The sequence below is a fragment of the Staurois parvus genome, unplaced genomic scaffold (genome assembly GCF_062004578.1).
Source record: "Staurois parvus isolate SC_StPar_1 unplaced genomic scaffold, SC_StPar_1.0 ptg000006l, whole genome shotgun sequence".
Classification (NCBI taxonomy): domain Eukaryota; kingdom Metazoa; phylum Chordata; class Amphibia; order Anura; family Ranidae; genus Staurois; species Staurois parvus.
Window position 1 is genome coordinate 4,518,763 of NW_028317802.1, and position 22,743 is coordinate 4,541,505.

Genomic DNA, 22,743 nt, shown 5'->3' on the forward strand with positions numbered 1-22,743 from the left:
AAGCACAGGAGGAACCGGGGAACCACGGATCCTGTGACGTGGCAGTGACTCAAACAATAGGGTGAGCAAAATTGAACTGTTCCCTTTTCCCAGTCAATCTGGGGGTTATGGGCCCTCAGCCAAGGGAGGCCCAGAATGACTGGAAAAAGGGGGGATGCGATGGCATCCAAACGGAGGAACTCCTGGTGATGGTCTGCCATTGTGGTGAAAATGGGTGGTGTCTCCTGGTCCACCACCCCTGATTTTATACGAGACCCATCTGCCAAGAAGATGTTGAACCCCCTTTCTTTGGTCTGGAGAGGGATTTTTTGCCGGTGGGCAAAAGTCAGATCGATGAAGCAACTACAGGCTCCTGAGTCAACGATTGCGGTCACCGACAATGTTCCTCCGGGGAGCGGTAAAGACACAGGAATGGCCAGGTAACTCAACTGATCATCCCTTCCTGCGGGTAGAGTAAAAGAAACGGGCGTGGACTTACTCATTTTAGCAGGACAGGAGCGCACCTGATGACCAGCTTCCCCGCAGTACAGACATAGGTTCTGTGATAGTCTCCTTTGACGTTCCTCGACCGATAAGTGAGAACGGGCCAATCCCAGCTGCATGGGTTCCGGGTTGTCCCCTGTTTCCGTGCTTCGCGGATGGTTCCCTGGGGTTGGAGCTGTATCTCTGGAAGGAATCCATGCCACCCTTTGACCCTGACTGCTCCTTTCCAGCCGACGTTCCCTTAGTCTACGGTCAATTTGAATGGCCAACTCAATCAGTTTTTCCAGGGAGTCAGGTAGGCCTACTCGCGCTAGTTCGTCCTTGAGAGGCTCAGACAGCCCGATGCGGAACTGGTGACATAAGGCCGCATCGTTCCATCTGGTGTTGCCCATGCAACGCCTAAAATCGGACGCGTATTCTTCGGCTGTCCGGCGGCCCTGCCGCAGGGAGTATAGAGTCGCTTCAGCGGAAGCAGCTCGCTGAGGGTCGTCATACAAGACGGCCATGGCCCGAAAGAACTCGGTCACGGAGTCAAGATGGGGGTCGTGCTTCTCCATCAGACGGTGAGCCCAATCTTGGGGCTCATCCTGAAGGAGGGAGACTATAAACCCCACCTTGACGGTCTCAGTGGTGAACGTGCGGGGTTGTAAGTCAAAGTATAGGGTGCAGGCGTTCCGGAAGGCTCGGAAGCGGCTCCGATCACCACGGAATCGTTTCGGCAGAGGAACGCGGGGTTCAGGAGCTAGGGATGTGGCAACCGATCCGGATACCGGGTTAGCGGGAGGTCCTGCAGGTGGAGGACTCTGAGCAGGGGGAGTCAGGGGGGCTATTGACTCCATGCGGTCCTCCAGTCGGGCGCAGCGACTGTGGAAGTTCTGAAAAGCCTGGGTCAAGGTGGCCAGGTGCTGACAAATATCCTCTAGGGACGCCGGTCCACTTCCTGGCTCTGTCATGGCCGCAAGGTACTGTTATGATCCGCCAGGTGGTGCCTCAGGCTGCCAACTGACAGACCTACTCAGAGCGTGGGGTCTAAGCCCGGGCTGTGCTTTCACCAGAGCCCCTGATGGTGGAAATGGACTTGAAACAGTCCCGGGCCAGGTCACGACCTCCGAGCAGGCCCGCCAGTGGCTGAGGAGACCTTTGGGGACAGGTACCGGGAGAGCCAGATATGAAGAGGATGGCGGCCCCAGCAGGGTAGTAACGGATCGTGGGCCCGTGAGGGTAAGCGGGGTACAGAATCGGTAGGCGAGAGTAGTCGGGTCACACGCAGGGTCAGCAGGGAAGTCAATCCGTAGAATGGTCAGGGCAATCCGGGTCAAACGCAGGAGCAGGCAGAATAGTCAGGACAATCCGGGTCAAACGCAGGAGCAGGCAGAGTAGTCAGGACAATCCGGGTCAAACGCAGGAGCAGGCAGAATAGTCAGGGTCAATCAGGGTCACAAGATAGGTGCAGGAACTCAGGATCACAGGAAGACCTTGCGGCAATCTGTGACAGTGCAGGACATCTTTAAATAGTGCGCCCTGCACTGTCATTGGCCGGCTAGGACGCGCCCCCGGCTGTCATTGGACACCTGAGGCGCGCCCGCGGCTCCTACTGCGCATGCGCGGCGTCCTGTCAGCCGCGGCTCGCCGGGACCTAGTGCCTGTGTCCCGGCGCGATCCGCCGCCACTGCGCATGCGCGAGGGACGGAGCCGCGATCGCGGACCATGGAGCCGCGGTCCCTGACAGAGTGGGAGTACGAGGGCCCGCACTAAGCTGTGCCAATAGCTTCCCCGCCTTATTGCCATATCTATAAAATTTTAAAGTGGAAAAGGCTGATTTGGCTGCTTCCTGGTGTTCAGCCCAGTAATCAAAGGCTCATTGCCAATTCTGCCTATGCTAGTGCGTGCAATTAAGGGAGAGTGCAATATGTGCCCGACGAAGAGATTCACTCACTTGTTGGTACAGCAGTTGGGATATTTTCTTAAATTGCGTGGTATAGGAGATTATGCATCCACAGATGCGCCAGAATTTCTGAAGGATGGCCTGTTTGTCAGTGTAGTTCAGATAGTGGACAATCACCGGCCTAGGTTTAGTGCGAGAGTTGGACGGCGGACCAATATGGTGGGCTCTTTCAACCGTGCAGGGATGTTGCAGGCCTAGGTGCTCTAGAACAGATGTAGCACATATAGTTGGAGGGAGCATGGAGGGAGAATACGACTTGGGCAGGCCTATAATGCCTGAATTGTTCCACCATGAGCGGTTTTCTAGATCGTCTACCACATCCTGAAGATCTCTTTGGACCATGGTGAGTCGGGATACTGCCGCAGAAACAGCCAATGAGTTGTCTTCAACAGAAGAGATCCTATCTTCCATCTGCGTAATGCACTGGGCCTGAGCATGGAGATCTTTGTGTAGCTGTTCTAGCTCTTTAAGTACAACACTGTCGACTGCTGCCGTGAGAGTAGGTGCCAGGAGTGCCATAACTGCGTGGGCAATGCCAGCTGGTGAGGCAGGGTTTGGAGGCTGAGGAATAGGAGGCTGTGGCTGGTGAGGGCTCTGCTGATCCCCTGTGTCAGTGGGGATGATTTCAGCGGCGGCCATCGTGGCTGCAGCGGCCGCTGTGTCCCTCTGTGACAGGCAAGGAACTGAAGAGGAGCACTGAAGAGGAGCAGGATTGGGAAGACTCCATGAAGCGGTACATAAATTCCTCAGGCCACGGGCAGAGAGGGGGGTCCCCCTGAAGTATAGCAGGGCTTTGGACAATGGCTCACCTCCACTCCATATGACACCGGAACCGGAAGTCCTGTCACTTTCTCAACAGTCTTTGTGGCTGACGACTTGTAGTTCTTTATGGACTATCAGCACTGTGGAGCGCTATGTTAGTTTATTGACTCTCTGGTACAATGGTTGATTGCTGGTGCAATGGTTTACAGGCTCCTGAAACAAAAAATAATAAATGCACATTTTTTTACCTGCAAACAAAAGGGCATTTATTATCTTTGGTCAGAAGGTGAACTTATCCTTTAAACAATATCATTCACCCCTGTATTCCATTGATTAACAAATATAAGATAACAAATGTATTTGGCTCGATTCTAGTCTTAAAAGAGAAGTATGGGTTTTAAAAAAATAAACATTTATACTCATCTAGGAGGATGTAGCATGAATTCGATGCTGTATTTGTCTTCTGGCAGCTCTAAGACTGAGAACTAAGCATTTAAATATTGTTGATCGCTCAATTCTCCCCTTCCCCTCCACTCTGAGGAGAAAGTGGTGACTGTCAGTCATCAGCTGTCTGCTCTGCCCCTCCAGCACTCATTGGAGCATTGGGCTGTGGAGAGAGCTAGAGCAGCTGGCTCAGTCACTCGCTGAGTGGATGAGCCAGGTACCAGTCTAGGCATCTGGGTGAATCCTGATTTTAAAGTTGGGATCTTTCCAGAGCCTTGACTGGCCAAGTAACATTAGCCAACAGTGGGCTTTAGCCTGCTCTTGGCTGAAAATGGGCCACAAGAGTGCAGAATGAACTGTGCTCATTCCCAAGGAGAAGTATGGACAAAAAAGCTTTGGCTACACTTTTCTTTTAAAGCCCAAATAATGGAGAAAAGAAAACTGGCTTTCAGAAAATACAAAACTGAAGGGGTAGCTTTGTAATTTAATGATTACAAGGAATGTAATAAGGAATGCCATAGTGCAATCAGAGCAGCTGAAATACATTGGACCCACATTGGTACAGAAAACAACAAAAACACAAATAGGTTCTACAAATATACCAACAGTAAAAAGGTAAGGACAGAACATGTAGGCCCCGAGAAGGATAAATCAGGGATTTGGTCAGAAAAGACATAGAAATGACTAATGTGGAACATGCATTTTTTCTTTAGCTTTTACACAGGAAAAAAATCTGATTTTTTAGAAGAAATAGGACTTCTAATACCAATGTGAAGTGCACTTGTTGTTGTCAGAAAATGAGGTCTGAAACAGACTATAAAAAGATATGTATAAACAAACACCAGGATCTGATGGCCTACTGTCAGCACCTGTGGTGGTGAGCTCTTATTGATCCTCAACTTGGGGTTCCCCAGGGCGCAGAGTCTAAGCCACAGCCTGATTCTTCACCAGAGCCCCTGATGGTGGGGATGGACTTGCAGCAAGCTGGGACCAGGTCGCAGCCCCCAGGTACACCCAGCTGAGGTAGAGGAGACCGCTCGTGGGAGCAGAGTATAATGGGAGGAGACTAATGGAATCCAATAGGCAAGCTGAGATCAGGACAGGTGGAAAACAAGCAAGGTAAGAGAACAAAGCAAGGGTCGGTACACGAGTAATCAATGTGGGATTCAGACAGTAGTAACACACGGCAGCTCCGACAACTAGGAAGTTGCTCAGGCAAGGTGGCCTAGTCTGAGCACCTCTTATATAGACAGGCAAACAAGGAGGCCGGTCAGGAAGTGATGGAAGGGAAGGAAATAAAACCCAAAGGATAGCAGATGACGCCCATAGATGAGCACAGACAAACACTTGAGAAGGGATCAGGAACAGGACTGCAGCAAGAAGGTAAGAACACAAACAGGAAACTGTAGGCTAACTTGTGACACCTACAAGTCCTTAAGGAGCTTAGCTTTGTGATAGCCCAGCCACTCTTTCTGATTTTTTGACTCTTAATGACAGAAATGGTACTGACTGATTGGCGTACTGCAAACGTGGTTCCAAGTCAGACCAGTCAGCATAAGATTGATTATATGCAAGTTGTTTGAGGAAATCCTAAGGGACTTGAATAATATGTTAAAGAAAATGGAATTATAAGTAACAATTAAAATTAATTTTATGAAAGACCACTCTTGTCAGACTAGCTTATTAACATTCTATAAGGAGAGGAGCAGTAGTTTAGATAAAAGAAGCGCAGTAGAGGCAAATTATCTTGATTTGTAAAAACATTTGCACCCCACAAACTTTACTTACTTTACAAACTAAGGTCTATTGGAGTTGTGGAAATGGTTTTTAAGTGGATAGAGGACTGGTTTCAGGAATTGGTACAGGGAGTAGTGGTTAATAATTCATCCTCAGAGTCGTTTAGGGTTACAAGTTGTGTGCCCCAGAGTTCTGTCTTGGTGCCAATGCTACTTAACCTGTTTATAAATGATATAGAGGTTGGAATAATTTCAGGGAAAAAAAATAACAACACTGCAATTTTCAATTTTGGTAACCAATCAACAGAAAGGATGTCTTAGTACTATAAAGAGTCAAGTAAAGGGTAACAAAATTATAAAGTGACTGGAAAACCTGATATATAGACCACAAATGTACCCCTCTACCCCTTTGCAAAACACCGGTTCAACCTCATCTTGAATATGCAGTACAGTTTTGGTCACCAATTAGGGATTAGTCAAATACACCAGGGTTCAGTACATGGGGGTTTGACAGACCATTTCAAAAGTTTGGATGCTGAATCCGTACCCCATGAAGTCAATATGGGTTGAATCTGTCAATTTTCAAAATTTTTAAGGCTTTTAGTCAAGGGATTATAAAAACAAAGTGCATCGGGGGCTGAAACATGTACCAATTTAATAAAAATTAAAATACCATTTTGCATGGAGCAGTTCATTTAATAACATTAAACATCCATAGTTCCTTTCAATAGGCCCTTAACCACATGCCGCCCAGCCACTGTAGAAATACGGCGGCAGGGCAGCATGGCTAGGCAAAACCACGTTTTAAAACTTGTTTGCAAAACAGGTAGGGGGCGCGCGCGAGGAGCGCCACCGCCCTACCTGTCCCTCCGATCACGGCCGTGGATGTCAGTCGCTGGGTCACAGCCGTTCATTACCAGCTGTGTCCCGCCGATTAGCGGCAATCACTGACAGAGAACAGGGCTGTAGTAGCTCTGCTTTCTGTCAGTTCCCTGTCAGCTCCTGACATGCTGAGCCGGAGAGAAGAGTTTATCTCTCCCGATCAGCATGTACCCATGCAGTACACACCCCCGCCCCCTAGTAAAACACTCCCCTCACACAGTTAACCCTTTCAGTAAATAAAAAAGTTAACCCCTTTCTCCCCAGTCCCATTAGTACAGTGTCAGTGTTTTTTTTTGCACTGATCACTGTATTGGTGTCACTGGGGATGTCAGTGACCCCAAGTCAGTTCCCCCCCCCCAGTGTCAGAATGTCTGCCGCAGTCCCGCCATAAGTCGCTGATCTCCGCCATAAGTCACTGGTCGCCGCCATAAGTCGCTGATTGCCGCCATTATTAGTATTAAAAAAAAAATCCCAGTATCTTTCCCGCCATTTGTAAACTCTATAACTTTCACGTAAACCAATTAATTTGCATGTGTTATTTTTTTTTTTAGCAAAGACATGTCGCAGAATGCATTTTGGCCGAAATTTATGATGAAATTTGATTTTTTTATTTTTTTTACTGGACATGTTTTATAGCAAAAAGTCCAAAATATTGTTTTTTTTCTCAAAATTGTCAGCCTTTTTTTTTTATAGCGCAAAAAATAAAAAACGCACAGGCGATCAGATACCACCGAAAGAAAGCTCTATTTGTGTGAAAAAAAGGTAATAAATTTCATTTATGTACCGCATAGCATGACCGTGCGATTGTCCGTTAACTAGCACAGCGCTGTATAGCAAAAAAATTGCGTAAATTGCAGTATTTATACCATAGATTGTAGACGCTATAACTTTCACACAAAGCAATCAATATACACTTATTGGGATTTTTTTACCAAAAACATGTAGAAGAATACATTTTGGCCTAAATTTATTACTAACTTTACTATATATTTTTTATAGCTGAAAATAAAAAATATTGTTTTTCTTCAAAATTCTTGGTCTTTTTCTGTTTATAGCAAGAAAAATAAAAAGCGCACAGGTGATCAAATACCACCGAAAGAAAGCTCTATTTGTGTGAAAAAAGGACGTAGATTTCGTTTGGGTGCAGCATTGCATGACCGCACAATTATCAGTTGAATTAGTGCAGCGCCGAGTAGCAAAAAGAGGCCTGGTTTAAGGGGGGTAAATCCTCAGGAGGGCAAGTGGTTAATCCAAGCTTGTAGCCTGGCAGGGCAGGAAAAGGGTGCATTGGCTGGTGCCAAATTTTTTACACCTCACAATCAGGGATCCAACTCTGAGGTGAAATGTCAGCTCAATGGGCCACTAATGGTCTTCTCCTGGCAACTCCCACATCATTACCAAGTCCTGTAGTGACATAGCAATCAGAAGGTGAAAAGACAACACCTAGTGGGGTATAACACAACTCTCAATGGAAATGTATTTGTAAACTTTGTTTTTTTTTTCAGGGTACCACAATATGTTTAACCACTTGCCCTCCGGAAGATTTACCCCTCTTCATGACCGGGCCATTTGTTGTGATATGACATGGCATTAATTTAACTGACAATTGCGCTGTCATGCAATGCCGTACATAAATGAAATATATGTCATTTTTTCCCTCACAAATAGAGCTTTCTTTTGGTGGTAATTGATCACCACTGTGTTTTTAATTTTTTGTGCTATAAACAAAAAAAGACTGACAATTTTGAAAAAAAATGCAATAATGTTTACTTTCTGCTATAAAACATATCCAATAAAAAATTTAAAAAAATCAAATTTCTTCATAAATTTAGACCAATATGTATTCTGCTACATATCTTTTGGTAAAAAAAATCCCCAATAAGCGTAGATTGATTGATTTTCACAAAAATTATAGCATGTACAAACTATGGTATATATATATATATATACAGTATATATATATATATATATATATATATATGAATTTGTATTTATTTATTTTTTTACACAAGTAATGGTGGTGATCAGCAACTTACAGCAGGACTGCGATATTGTGGTGGACATTTGGACACTGACACTTTTGACACTTTGTGGGAATCAGAGATACTAATACAGTGTTCATTGCTAAATATGTACACTGTCACTGTATTTATGACACTGGCTGGGAAGGGGTTTATCAAAGGGTTAACTGTGTGCCTAGCTATGTGTTTTGTGTACTGTGTTTGCTGCTTTTACTAAGGGAAGTGATAGATCCTATTCCCTACTTTTCAGGGACACACGATCAATCACTTGCCCCATCAGTATGGAGCTCTGCCTTGTTTACACTGGCAGATTTCTGTTTTGTGTCTCTGCCTGATGATCGTCAGCCTGCCAGCGGTGCATGCCCTCTAGGTGGAAGTGCATAATAACATTTATATACATGATTTTGCACAGGACGGCCACCCTGTAGCAGTATATCTGCTATGGGGCGGTCCTCCATTTTATCCTAGTTTTACCAACTGCAAGCCTTATGTGGAAACTAGGCTCCTGCTTTCTCAACAGACAGAGATTTTTCAAATTTTCAAACAAAATAAGAAATAATGAACATAAAGTTTTGAATGTGTTTCAGTTAAACTTGTAGACATTGCCATTGTAGAATAAATGATGGGAAACATTCACAATTCCTCCAGATTTATTTATAATTTTGTAGATTTATTTACAAAATGCGTTCCGTGACTCCATTACATTATTTTAGTCAAATTTCCAAGCTTAGAACAAGTGTTGTAAATGAGCCAGACAAGCAATCAGAACTCTCTCTGCGTGATTGTTGCTTTCTACCACCAGCAATCACTCAGACATGAATGATAGAGAGAGAAAACAGCATTTATGTCCTTTAATTTTTCCCTTTGTTGTTGGCAGAAATTAACTTCTGATGTCTGCCTTGATAGGAAACTCTGTTGACTGACTAATACATGGCACAGAGCAAATCTCCTAAGGGTTATTACACACGGGTGCTCTGTTTTAGCCTTTAATCAGAGATACATTTAGTGTCATCAAAATGAACAGAAGTTCCCATGAAGGAAAAGAACATTTGGCCTGATTTACTGAACTGCAAAGTACAAAGGTTTGCATGTATTAAACAATGTGTCTGCATTTACGCTTAATTCAAGAAAGTTTTTGCGCTCAGCAATATTACTTGCATTTTTATTTTTTATATTTTTACACAAACTAGGTTGTGTGCACACTTTTGCAATCTGAAATGATAGAAAAAACACAAAGGGTTTGATTTACTTAAACTGGAGAGTACAAAATCTAGTGCAGCTATGCATAGAAACCAATTAGCTTCCAGTTTTTTTTTCTTTTTTGTCAAAGCCTAATTCAACAAGCTGAAGTTGATTACTGTTGGAAAATTCTGTACATAGCCCTACAAAACAGATACTGCACAGTCCACATGTGTTTATCTGCTGCTCTACTGCTAACAGGAAACAGGAACTTTATTATAGAGAATAGAAACTTATGAACACTGCCATCTACTGGTTGAAAAATATATCTCTTAAGAATACTGAAGTAGTAAAATACAGGAACACCGTATTCCAACATCACGACTCAACAACTACTCCTTATATTAGTCCCATTTCCAATCTCAGTTCTATAAATCTGTTTCAGTTCACTAAGAGATGTCATCTCTTCATCAGCAGCTATGATCCATTTTTGTTTCTCTTGGGTTGGAAGTCTTTTCATCTCATCCCATGAATCTGGCTTTTCTTTTAATGCTATGTGAGCAACATAGGAAAGAGGTTTGGCTGCGATGCCTTTATTGCTTCTGGTGGATTTCCTGATTGAAGCCTCTTGTAGCCTGGTTTCTTCTTTTACAATATTTGGATTGTCTTCAAAAATTTCTAATTCTGTATCACTTATCTTCATGTGACACTGATGTGGACTTTTCCTCAGTTTGAAGCATTTTTGTTAGTTCATGACATTTTGAACACGCTGATTCATTGACAATCCGTCTGTTGATGGTTACCCCATTTGTGTCTTGGTATGGAATTGTCTACCACTTCTGAGATCCACTGTGCCCCACAAGTACACTTTCTTTTGCTCAAGCATCCATTTTTGTACTTTTTTGAGGGGATGTGCACACAGGCTTTGTATCCAAAAATTGTTAGATGGTTCAAATTCAAGGCTTTTCCATTCCACACTTCATATAAAGTTTTCTCAACTGATTTTCATGGTAATCAATTTTGGAGATACCATGTGGTCAATATTGCTTCCCCCCAGTTTGTGGTTGGCATATCTGCATCAAACAGCATGGTTCTTCCACTCTCACATAGAGTACGGTTCATGCTTTCTATTTGCATGTCATTGTTTTTATTCCTATATTTTGTCTTTAAAGCAGACTCTGCAACAGAAGCGCCATCAATATTAATCGCTTCCCTGCCGCCCTACAGCAGAATTATTGCTACTGGGCAGCAGGGCTGTGCAAAATTATGTATATATACGTGATTTCGCATTTCCAGGTAGGGGACGTGTGTGCACCGTTTGCCATTGGCGGCTACAGATGTCAATCACCAGGTCTTGGCCAGAGATTCCCCACCAGCACCCAGTGATTGCTGAGTATCACTGACAGGGGAGTGATAAACAACACAGGCCTCTCTCCTGTCATCAGTAACATACTGCTGTGTATTTCTCTGCACACCAGAGAAATACAAAGCAGCATGTCTCCATAGTAAAAGACACACAGCATACTTAGTAAAACAGCACAGAGCACACAAATAACCTTTTGATCGCCTCAGATGTTAACCCCTTCCTGCCCAGTGTCATTAGTACAGTGCCAGTGCTTTGTATTAGCACTGATCACTGTATTAGTGTCATTGGGATGTCAGTTCCCTCCCAGTTCCCTCAGAATATCTGCCGCAGTCCCGCTATAAGTCGCTGATCACTGCCATTACTAGTATAACAAAAATATTTTAAAAATTCCAGTATATATACCACCATTTGTAGATGCTATAACTTTTACATAAACCAATTAATTTACATGTATTGGGATTTTTTTTAGCAAAGACATTAAGCAGAATGCATTTTGGCCAAAATTTATGAAGATATTTGATTTTTTACATTTTTTTTACTGGATATGTTTTATAGCAAAAAGTCAAAAATATGGTGTTTTTATTCAAAATTGTTGGTCTTTTTTTTGTTTATAGCTCAAAAAATAAAAGACGCACAGGTGATCAAATACTATTTTTTCAGTTAAATGAATGCAATGCTGTATCACAAAAAATGGCCTGGTCAGGAAGGGGGGTAAATCCTCTAGAGGGCAAGTAGTTAATGCTTTCTGTTTTACATTTATATTCATCCATAAGCTTGCCCTTAACATATTCCAATGTCAGTTCATCATCTGGGCATGCATCAAGTGCTGTAACAAGCATTTAATACATTTCTGGTAACCCACTAGGTAACAGTGCTGTGACATGAAAATCTGTTACAAATTCTTTTATTTCTTTTCCTTTATCTCTCAGGTGTTCAACCATTTCTAAGGTGTGCCTTATGTAATCCTGCATAGCATAGCCTTTCATCAGCTTTGTCTGGTACAGCTTTCTGATCAAAAGCAGTTTGTTGCTGAGATTAGCTCTTTTATGCACCTTTTGTAATCCTTCCCACATTTCTTTAGCAGTTTCACACTTACATATACAGTGCTCAGCATAAATGAGTACACCCCCACAGATTTGTCAGAAAACCTTTACTTTATTTTCAGAATCAACTATCAGACACTATACCACAAAATACTTCCACAAAGGAGGGCCATTGATTGCAAACAAAATTTGGTAATTTGCACACACAAAAAAGTATTTTCCCTAACAAATTCATTCAATACAATGTTGCAAAAATGAATACACCTCAATGAAAGTCTTTGGAGCAAAGCTAAATTTTAGACAACAAAATCATAAATAAAAAGAATGCAACTATAGGTGAGTCTAATTATTCATGAAACAGGTGTCCAGCAGACATTTGATTATAAAAGGGCATTACCTAACAAAGAAAACCCCTTCCCATGTCATGCTGTTAGCAATGGCATCACATGGAAGAGAAATGTTACAAGGCTTTACTTATCAGTCAGAATACTGTAGCAAAAGTGATACAAAAATTTAACAAAAATGGAACTGCAACCATTTCACAGAGATGTCCAGGCTGTCCACGGAAGTTAACACCTCAACAGGAGTGCCTTCTAATGAGAAGGGTTGGAGAAAATCACCATGCAAGTTCACTGCAGTTAGCAAAAGGAGTAGAAAGCCAAACTGGGGTGATTGTTTGCCACGACACAATATGGCGTACACTGCAGAGCAATGGCATGCATGGGTGTCGTGCCCGAAGGAAGCCTCTTTTAAAGCCCATGCACAAAAAAGCCCACCTAGAATTTGCCAAGGAACATGCTGAAAAAGAAGAAGACTACTGGGACTCTGTACAATGGAGTGATGAGCAAGATAATTGTTTTTGGAACTGATGGCTTCAAAACTGTATGGCATCGCAAAGGTGAGGAGTACAAAGAAAAATGCATAGTGCCTACAGTGAAACATGGTGGTGGCAGCGTCCTTCTGTTGGGCTGCATGAGTGCTGCTGGTGTCAGGGAGCTTCATTTCATTGATGGTATCATGAATTCACAGATGTACTGCTCTGTATTGAAAGAGAAGATGCTACCCTCACTCCGTGCCCTTAGTCGTCCTGCACATGGCAATCATCCAAAACACACATCTAAGGCCACTGTTGCATTTCTGAAGAAGAACAGGGTGAAAATGATTCAGTGGCCAAGTATGTCTCCTGATCTGAACTCAATAGGATACCTATGGGGAATTCTGAAGAGACAAGCTAAACATCACTCTCCATCCAGCATCCTGGCTCTAGTCATTCTTGAAGAGGTTGTTCTTGAAGAATGGAAAAAGATAGATGTTGCAATATGTCGCCAACCTGTTCATTCCAAGCCTAGAAGACTTGGTTCTGTCCTTACAAATCACAGAGGTCATATAAAATACTAGATGGAGTAGTTTTTGTTGTGGGATGTATTAATGTTTGCATCAACTAATTTGAGTAAAACTGAAGATTTTGTAATCTAAGTTATATTAATAACCTTACTTTCATGTAATGAGCTAAGCAAATGTTCTATAAAACTCAGTTTTGTAAAAATTTTGGAAATTGATTATTGATTAAAATCATACTTTTCAAAAGGGGTGTACTCATTTATGCAGAGCACTGCATGTATGATTTGATCATCTTCACTGCTTAGAGAGATGGTGCTTTGAGCTTTCTGATCTTTCTCTATCCACTAATTTGAAGGATGTTCTGGCCTGGTTTCATTTATACATTTTCACATACCTTCTCTTATTAGCAGCATTTTCAACTTGAATTTCTAAGACTGGTAGCTCTGGTTTGTCAGATTTGCAAATGAAAGCTTTGCAGCTGTGTTACTAACCATTTTCTGTTATTCTGTTGCAGTCTTCTTTCTGTTGTTGTATCTTGCACTTCTTTTTCTGTAGCTGTAGCAGGCTATGACTGGGTGTCTGGGCTCATAACCTGCTAGAAAATTCTGTATATAGCCCTACAGACCACGTATGTTTATTTGCTGCTCCACTGGAGCAACAAGAAACAAGAACTTTATTATAGAGAAAAGAGTTTAATCATAGATGCAACTACAAAAACTTATAAACATTGTCACCTACTGGTTGAAGAAAATATCTATTCTGAATACTGAGGTACACTGTTTTCCAACAGCTATCATGTACAACTGCACTAGATTTAGCACTCACCAGTTTTAGTAAAATAATAACAAGATGGGAGTGTTCCTAGAGGGCAAATGCTCACTTTTGACTAATGTAGCTAGACAGGCTTTGAAGAACAATGGTAAGCAGGGGTATCCTGTATTACTTAACAAACTAGGCAAAATAGTATCAAACAGAATAAAAGTTAAAAAAAAACTAATGCAAAAAATACATATGCTGCACAGTCTACAGACTCCAGATTAGATTAAGAGATGAGCTTGTATGATAGGTAAATGAGTAGATGTTTACAAATATATCTGTAATCATGGGCTAGGTGAGAAAAGTTGCAGTCTCTGCAACCTATTTAAAGTGATTAACTTCTGGAGAGTATCTCACCAAATATGACATTTTCTTTGCAGAGAATGCCTAAAACCTGACTTGTGTTTTAGAACAGACTTCATCATACAAGCAGGAATTAAATTTGTGGGGGCGTTCTGTACACCAACTGTGTACAGAACACCTCCATGTTACCATATTGCAATGAATTTTACACATAATTACAGAATCTGCAGATTGAAAAGGAATGGCAATTTTTATAACATGAAATTACACTATGGCTTGTGTAGCAAATGGACATGCTATATTAACTTTTTTAATTTGCTATATTTTCCAAGAAAGGAGAGTTGCCCTTTAGGCTAACTTTCAATAGCCTAATTAATATGTTGAAACTGTATTCAATTGCAAGAAAATCAAGAAAATCAATAAAAGAAAAAAAGGAACTTTTGTTTGTTCACAATTCTGTGATTAAAGTAAATATAGTACTACCTTGTTTACTAAACTTAGTGAACAAACACCAAGTGAGCATGGTTTGTTATAGTATATCATGCCCATTGTCATGAGGCCTTGGGACAGTTACACTGCATGGTGTATAGGGTTTGGGGACCACTGCTTCAATGGCTGGGTAATCTCTAGAATTTGAAAGCTTGGGAATTGCAAACCAGAAATAAGGACCAAGCTATAAGGTGGTGACTGGTCTTTGTCCCTGCTTTGCTGAGTCACAAGAACAAACCAATAACCAATAATTTGAAGATATGGATAACCCAGCCCTTCACTATAAAAAGGGTGGGCTCACAGCAGCCATATTTGTTTATGGCAGTGCCATGTCTTTTATTTGACAATACCTTACATATTGGCTCTATAAATGGCCAGACTTGAATAACAAGAGTCACCCCCTATAGACTTTAGTGAAGTTCACTGCAAAATTTCCAAACTTTCAGCAAGTGTTTGCAAACTGGACCAGGCAGATTTGTTTATCCCTTAAAAATGGACACCTGTTGGGTAGATCCAAAGTATATCTTTTATAACATTTTCAAAATACTTTTACATCTCCAATTAGAACTTCTTTTTAGCTATTATTAAACTGACATCTCTAGGTGTTAAAATAAATACATATAATGCCATCTTCACCTTAGGAAATCTTTTGTGTGTGTGACTTTTAAGTATAGGTTAATAGGATACATCATGTGCTCAGTTTACTGCCAGCTTGCCAGCACCTTGCAGAGAGAAGTGCCCAATAAGCCTAATGATAATTAAAGTTAAAGGAATATTGAAAATAAGGCTCTTAAATTAACATATCTCAGGCTACTTAAGATAAGCATTACTACTTTGCGGTTCCAAAACCTCTATGATTTTCTTAGGAGAATAAAATTGTTATATGGCGTTTTAAAAATGTATTTAAATCACCCATGACATTTATCACCGGCATAATATCTTGAAACAAACGTACTGCATTGCAGGATTGGGATTATGATAATAAAGTAGAAATTTTTATAGGTCTGAAGAATATTCTTTAGTGACCAGGCTAAACCTTAAAACATAAAACATATTCGGCTATTCAGCTGTAATTTAGTTCAAAGAAATCTTGGCCGCTGGTGTATATATAATTAACAGGTATTTTACTGTATGAAGATTAGTCAAAATCAAACACCTTAAAAAAAACAAACCTAGTAAGGAAAACATTTATTAGTATGAGGATCATCAGATTTCACCCTCAGAAAATAAATGTCAAAAGGCAGATATTACATTTATTCTTGATTACTACTTGATTAGAACAATTGATGACCCTTTCCTAGCAAGTGAGAAAATAAATCATCAGAACTCTAGAGATGCCTTTCAGAAATGTACTTTGAATGCATAGTTAGTCTATTTTTAAAAGATGTTAAAACATTTCCACAGCTGTCTTGAATAATCCTTCTGATGTGTATATTAGGTGTGAAATGTCATTTTCTATACATTTTCTATGATTTTTCATATCCATCTAGTGGCCATAATGCTGTATTTTTCTGAAATACTGCAAACAGAAAAATACTTCAGTATGGCCACTAGCTGAAGTTGACAGTTGACAGGAAATATATGAAAAATGCAGATTATGTGCAATGGCTTTATGAATGCAGAGACATTTGCACAGCAATTCTTGTATAAATAGATCCCATAATGTTACATAGGTCAAATTGCCAATGTTTCATGGTGTTTCCTTCCTCAGGGCAACTCAGTGAATTTTTGGAGTGCTGGTGACTTATTTTCTCAGTATATTGGATTGATTTTGCATGGTGTCATTCATTGCAGTCACTAAGAGCACCACAATTGGATTAAAACTGGTCTAGCACCATCAGGCGTGAGCAGCTCTACACATGCTTTGCATTACATGTTTCCCAGGTAGCACATGAAGTCCTTGGCCTGAGCCCATTGGTGCTTAGAACTGTTGTTCATAATTTAGTTGCCCAGAGTTTTAGATACAAATTATCTTCTGAACAAAAGCCCCCTCACCAACAACCCACCCCAACCTGAACACTGAAAACTTAAAGCAGAACCTCATCCAATTTTTTAAGGTTTAGCCTGGTCACTAAAGGATATTATTCAGGCCTCTAAAAATGTATACTTTATTATCATAATCCCCATCCTGCAATGCAGTACGTTTGTTTCAACATATTATGCTGGTGATAAATATCATGGGTGATTTAAATACATTTTTAAAACCCCATATAACAATTTTATTCTCCTAAAAAAATCATAGAGGTTTTGGAACCGCATAGTAGTAATGCTTATCTTAAGTAGCCTGAGATATGTTAATTTAAGAGCATTATTTTTAATATTTCTTTAACTTTAATTATCATTAGACTTATTGGGCACTTCTCCCTGTAATAGCTGTATGAATGCTGAGACATTTGCACAGCAAATCTTGTATAAATAGAACCCAGAATGTTACATAGGACAAAATGCTAATGCATCACAGTGTCTCCTTCCTCAGGGCAACCCAGTGAATTTTTGGAGTGCTGGTGACTTATTTTCCCATTATATTGGATTTATTTTGCATGGTGTCATGCATTGCAGTCACTAAGAGCGCCACCATTAGATTAAAAATGGTCCAGCACCATCAGGCTTGTGCAGCTCTACACATGATTTGTATTATATATTACATGTTCCCAGGAAGCACATGAAGTCTTTGGCCTGAGCCCATTGGTGCTTAGAACTGGTGTGCATAATTTAGTTGCCCAGTGTTTTAGATACAAATTATTGTCTGAACAAAAGCCCCCCCCCCCTTCCACCACCAACAACCCACCCCAACCTGAATACTGAACACTTAAAGCAGAGCCTCACCCAATAGGGGTCATTTCACTTTATGCCCTCCTCCTCTTCTTTTGGAACTCCTTTTTTGGGGAGTGGTGAGGGGTACGGGCACCTGTTTTTTTTACTTTCAGTCAATTTGCCTAGGCAGTTCCACTGGAAGTCCTCCCCCCCCCACAAAGTACAGTGCGGTTAGCTTATGCGCAGTGGGATGCCAGCTGTGAAGGCGTAATGAGCCAAAAACTGCTGCCCACAGTAAACATGGTTGTGGCTATGACTCAAAGACAGATGAAGAACTGGCCAAGGTGAGGACGGTGCTGGACCCCTGGACAGGTAAGTGTCCTTTTATTAAAAATCTTTTTTTTTTTTTTTAAACAGGGTGAAGAACCTCTTTAAAAGAGTCAATAAAACAAACTCCACAGAGCCCTCCTATGACATATCAAATGATGATGATTTCTATTCAAAGCAACTCTATTTTGATGTAAATTTAATTTTAAGTGAAACTTCTGGGACTGAGGTTGTTACTCCTGTGTGAGTTAGTATTTTGAAAATATGTAACTTTTTCTGTGAGGAAAAAAATATGTTATGTTTCTAATGTATTTACCTGCCAGGTACAGGTGCTAAAGTTTATTTTTTCCCCCCATTTTTCTAGTCCTTTTCTTTAGCAAGTTTTTAACTAAGCTGATCAGAAACTAAAAAAAAAAAGCACAATTCCCACAATGAGCTTTCCTAATGTTAGGAAAGCAGCTAAAGCATTTACACTGTTGTATTTAGAAGCTAAAATAGCTTTCTTTAAGCATGATTCTCACTAGAGTTCTTCTTTAAAGCTTAAACTTGTATATTGTAGTTGGGATTTATTCTGAAGCCAAATCTTGGCAGACATTCTTTAAAATATGAAATAGAAATAAATAGTCCACAATTATAGCACTGAAAAAGTATGTTTTTTTCTATTCAAAGCAACTCTATTTTGATGTAAATTTAATTTTAAGTGAAACTTCTGGGACTGAGGTTGTTACTCCTGTGCGAGTTTATAAACCTACTGAATTTTACAATGTGTGTTGCTGAGAAGTCTAAAATTAGGACTAAAATTTACTGGAGTGTCATGTGAATGAACAGCTTCTATTCATGAGTCAATGTGCCAAATAATTTCAACACTTGGACAGCAGCTGCAATGTTCATTAGAAAAGATTTCATAATGTCGATCTATACGATAAAAAGCTATTACAATATGAGATTCTATTTACTTTTATTTAATGATGTGTACTTCCAAGCTGATTTGCCCATCAGCAGAATTTCCTCAATGTGCTGCAGTAACTGAAAATGACTTAAAGGAAAATAGAAGTGCACAAGAAAATGCAAATAGTTTTATATAAACATATTAATAAAAGTTATGAGAGGAAGCTGAAATCTTGCCATAGGTGTTGTGATTTGGGGATTGGTTAGCTCAGAGGTGGTGAGCCTTTTTAAAGTAAGTCCACTTCAGTCAGAACTGTATTTAAAGTGTTACTAAACCCACAACACTAAAATCAGTCTGTATATGAAGTAATACATGCTTGTTATACTCACTGTGGAACCTAAGGGGGTTAACCCTCTGCATTGGGTAAAAATGCTGTTTGACTTCTCTGATCCTCCCCTTCTTCCAGTTTCCCCCTCTTATCTCCTGATAAGACATATCATGTGGAGTCACTCTGCACATGCTCAGTTTGTTGTGTACTGCTAGAGAGGTTTTTTACATGGGAGAGTGCATGTGATCAGTACAATGCCAGTCAGCACTGTCCAGACAGAGTTCAGGGGTTCTGCATTCTATTAGAGCAAAATGAAAACTCCTCCTACACGCTTTAACCAGTGCTCGGCTGGACACTGATAGAAGTCCCATGACTGCTATAACTGCTGATGATAAAAGGTATTTAACAGTTTATTTTTACTAAAATAATTGCACTTTCATGTTCTGTGTACTGTGGGAGACTAGATATAATGAATGCAGGGTCCTGGGTTTAGTAACACTTTAAGGGCACAGCAATCCAGTTCACAAACTGGTTGTCCAGACAGGGTTCCTCTCCAATAACAAAAGAAGCAGTAGTTGCCATGAGCCAATTACCGAAGTAGGAAATAAACACCCAAGCAATGTAGCTTATATGTAAAATCACATATTTTTATTATTCCCTTTGGGAGAAAAGGTAATATCCGTGGATGGTGACACATACAATCACTGAATACACATCAAAAACAATGAAAGACAAGCAATCCGGATTGCAACATTTAGTATTTCTAGTGGTATTCACTTTGACTGGTTGAGATATACAGCAAGGCTTTGTGTTGTACACTTATATATCCTGCATATTCAATGATAGCAGTAAGACAAAAAATTAGCTAAGTATATAGCTAGATATGCATGATCATGATCATAAATGCGTGAAAACTGCAAAAAAATGCAACTTGAAAAAGAAATGAGTATGTCCATTTGTAGAATGCAGGAAGGAGTTCCCATGGAATTATACAGTGTTGAAAGATTCATACTGTCCCATGTGCCTTCATAGCTTGAAAACTGTGTGGTTTAAGCCTCCATATATTGTGAAAATGTGTAGATATCTTTATCCCTTCTGGGTATTCCTCCAGATAAACATCATGGTAAATGTATTATGAAGCACTGTGATATTGGCTAGTGACCTAGTCATTTCCCAGGAAATAGATTCTCAGCCCGTGGCCAAATGGCTACACTTCAGCAGCACCTCTGCTATTAGTACTGGTTTCCCATCCCACAGATTTTTACACCTCTTGAGTACTTAGACTTCTTCTAGCCCCTCTGGACTCACTAGTTCCCTCAGCTTTCTCAGTCTCTCTAGACCAGTGCAACTGTCCTGACTTTCCCAGACCTGTGGGCAAGAAGTCCTCCCAACACAGGGTCTTGTCTCCCGAGTAGGTCACCCCTTCTAGCACTACTATCTTCACACAGAGACTATATCTCCAAATGGCAACAACTGCTCTGAGGTATGCTCAAGCATTCATTATAAGGGCTGTGTGCACCTGGACACACACCCTGTTGGTCTTCAACAAAACCTGGACACTGGGTTGGAAATTTCTTCTTTCAAAAAACACTTAGAAATATCCAAACTGAAGATCCCAATCCAGTAATACTAAAATCCAGAGAAAGCCGAGAAAGCAGTTTTCTCTGTTCATAACTGATACTCCTGATTCCTGCACTCTGCACATGTGTAAACCCTATTTAATCTGTGTTAAAGCTATAGAGTCTACAACTATGGGATATTTATTTGAAAATTGATCAGTTGAGACCCTATAATGCTGGTATGACATACGGAAGTGGTCAGGACATTGGTATGGGGTATGGTAGTAACCAGGAAATGAGGTATGGCAGTGATCAGGATGCTGGTATGGCATATGGGATGATCAGGATGCTTGTATGGGGTAAGTCTGTGATCAGGACACTGGCATGGGCTACGGTGGTGCTCCGAACGCTGGTATAGGGTATGGTGGTAATCAGGATGCTGGTATGGGGTATGGCAGTGATCAGGATGCTGGTATGGTATATGGGGTGATCAGGATGCTGGTATGGGGCATGAAAGTGATCAAGATGCTGGTATGGTATATGGGGTGATCAGGATGCTGGTATGGCAGTGATCAGGGTGCTGGTATGGTGAATGGCGGTGATCAGGGTGCTGGTATGGTAATGGTATGGTATAGCAGGCCCCTTCCTGTGACCCTTCCTATCCACTCATCTGCCTTGAGCTTGAGCCTGTAAATCTGCAGTGTAACACCATATAAGCCACTGCTGCCTCTGACTGCTAGTCTCAAGAGATTTGGGGTGAGATTTGATGATGTCATTACTGTGCTGCTCAGTGTTTTCCTTCTTTGAGGGTAAGCTGTATCCAAAGACCTGCAGCACAAGGATCTCTCTGATTCTGCTTCATTAATTCTGCAAATCTGTAGTTCTGTACCTCTCCTGCTGATTCTAGATCATTTCTCTACCAGTCATCAAATTACAAGTCATCTGCGACACAAATACAACCCTGCTCCTCTACCAAGTTGTTCAACATCACACAGAGACATAGGGAGTCTATAGGCAATATTGGTGATTGGTCTTTTTGCCCTCTTTTTTCCCTTTTTGAGCACAACTTGCACAATACACACCCTCTTTAGGCTTCACAGGCCAGGACGTTTGCTAGTATAGAGCTCCTCCATTGATTGATAGTTGTCTTTGACCATTCAGAAAAGCAGAGCTCAATATGCCTTCTGGTAAATAAAGGAACATCTACTGCTCATACACACTGGGCGTTTTAATAATGCTGGTAACATTAGTTGTGTAAAGTCACGTTAAAAATGTGAAGCATTTTTACAGCTAAAAAACTCCTCTAGAAACCCTCTAGTCCTGGGTTTTTTTCTAGCCAAAAAACTTCCCTGCCAAACAGCATTGATTACAGTCTATGTGTGCATGGACACATAGGATAACATGCTGGGGGGTTTACTGTCTGTAGGAAAAAATGTCAAAAGCTAAAAACAGCAGCTGTAAAAACGTCCAGTGTGCATGAGGACTTAGTCAGCACTTACAGACAATAATAAAATACTGCTCTGCTGCTTGTTCTCTACTTAGTACAAATAATGCATACAGTGGAGTAGCTTTTGACAGTTGAGAAGTTATAAAGTTAACATTCCTATATCTCAATGTAACATTTTTATAGTATATGTAAAGGCAAAACTTTTTCATTTTAGTTTTGGATAGAGTGGTGAGGGGTTGGACCCTCTGTCGAGTTCTTACTGTAGTCTGTGTCCCCATTGGGAAGTTTCCATACTCTATTTATCTTGGTGACCAATGTCACCAAGACAGAAAGTAAGGAGAAATCTCTACATTGCAGAATTGTAATGAAATCAAGAGAGCAAGAGACTCTTTCAACAGAAACAAATGTTCTAGTGACAAGTAGTGATGAACCAAGCCCACCTGGCTGTGGTTTGAGCAGGGTTTCATGAATATGAGTAAAGTTCCGGTGCCATATCCAAATTCCATTAAAGTCCAAAGAAGCTGAATGGTAAAAATTTGTTTTGGCCATTTTCTAGGCTAATAGGCAAGGGATTGTAAAACAAATGACATGGGCGCTGTGCACTGCCCTGAGGGATATGTACCAAACCA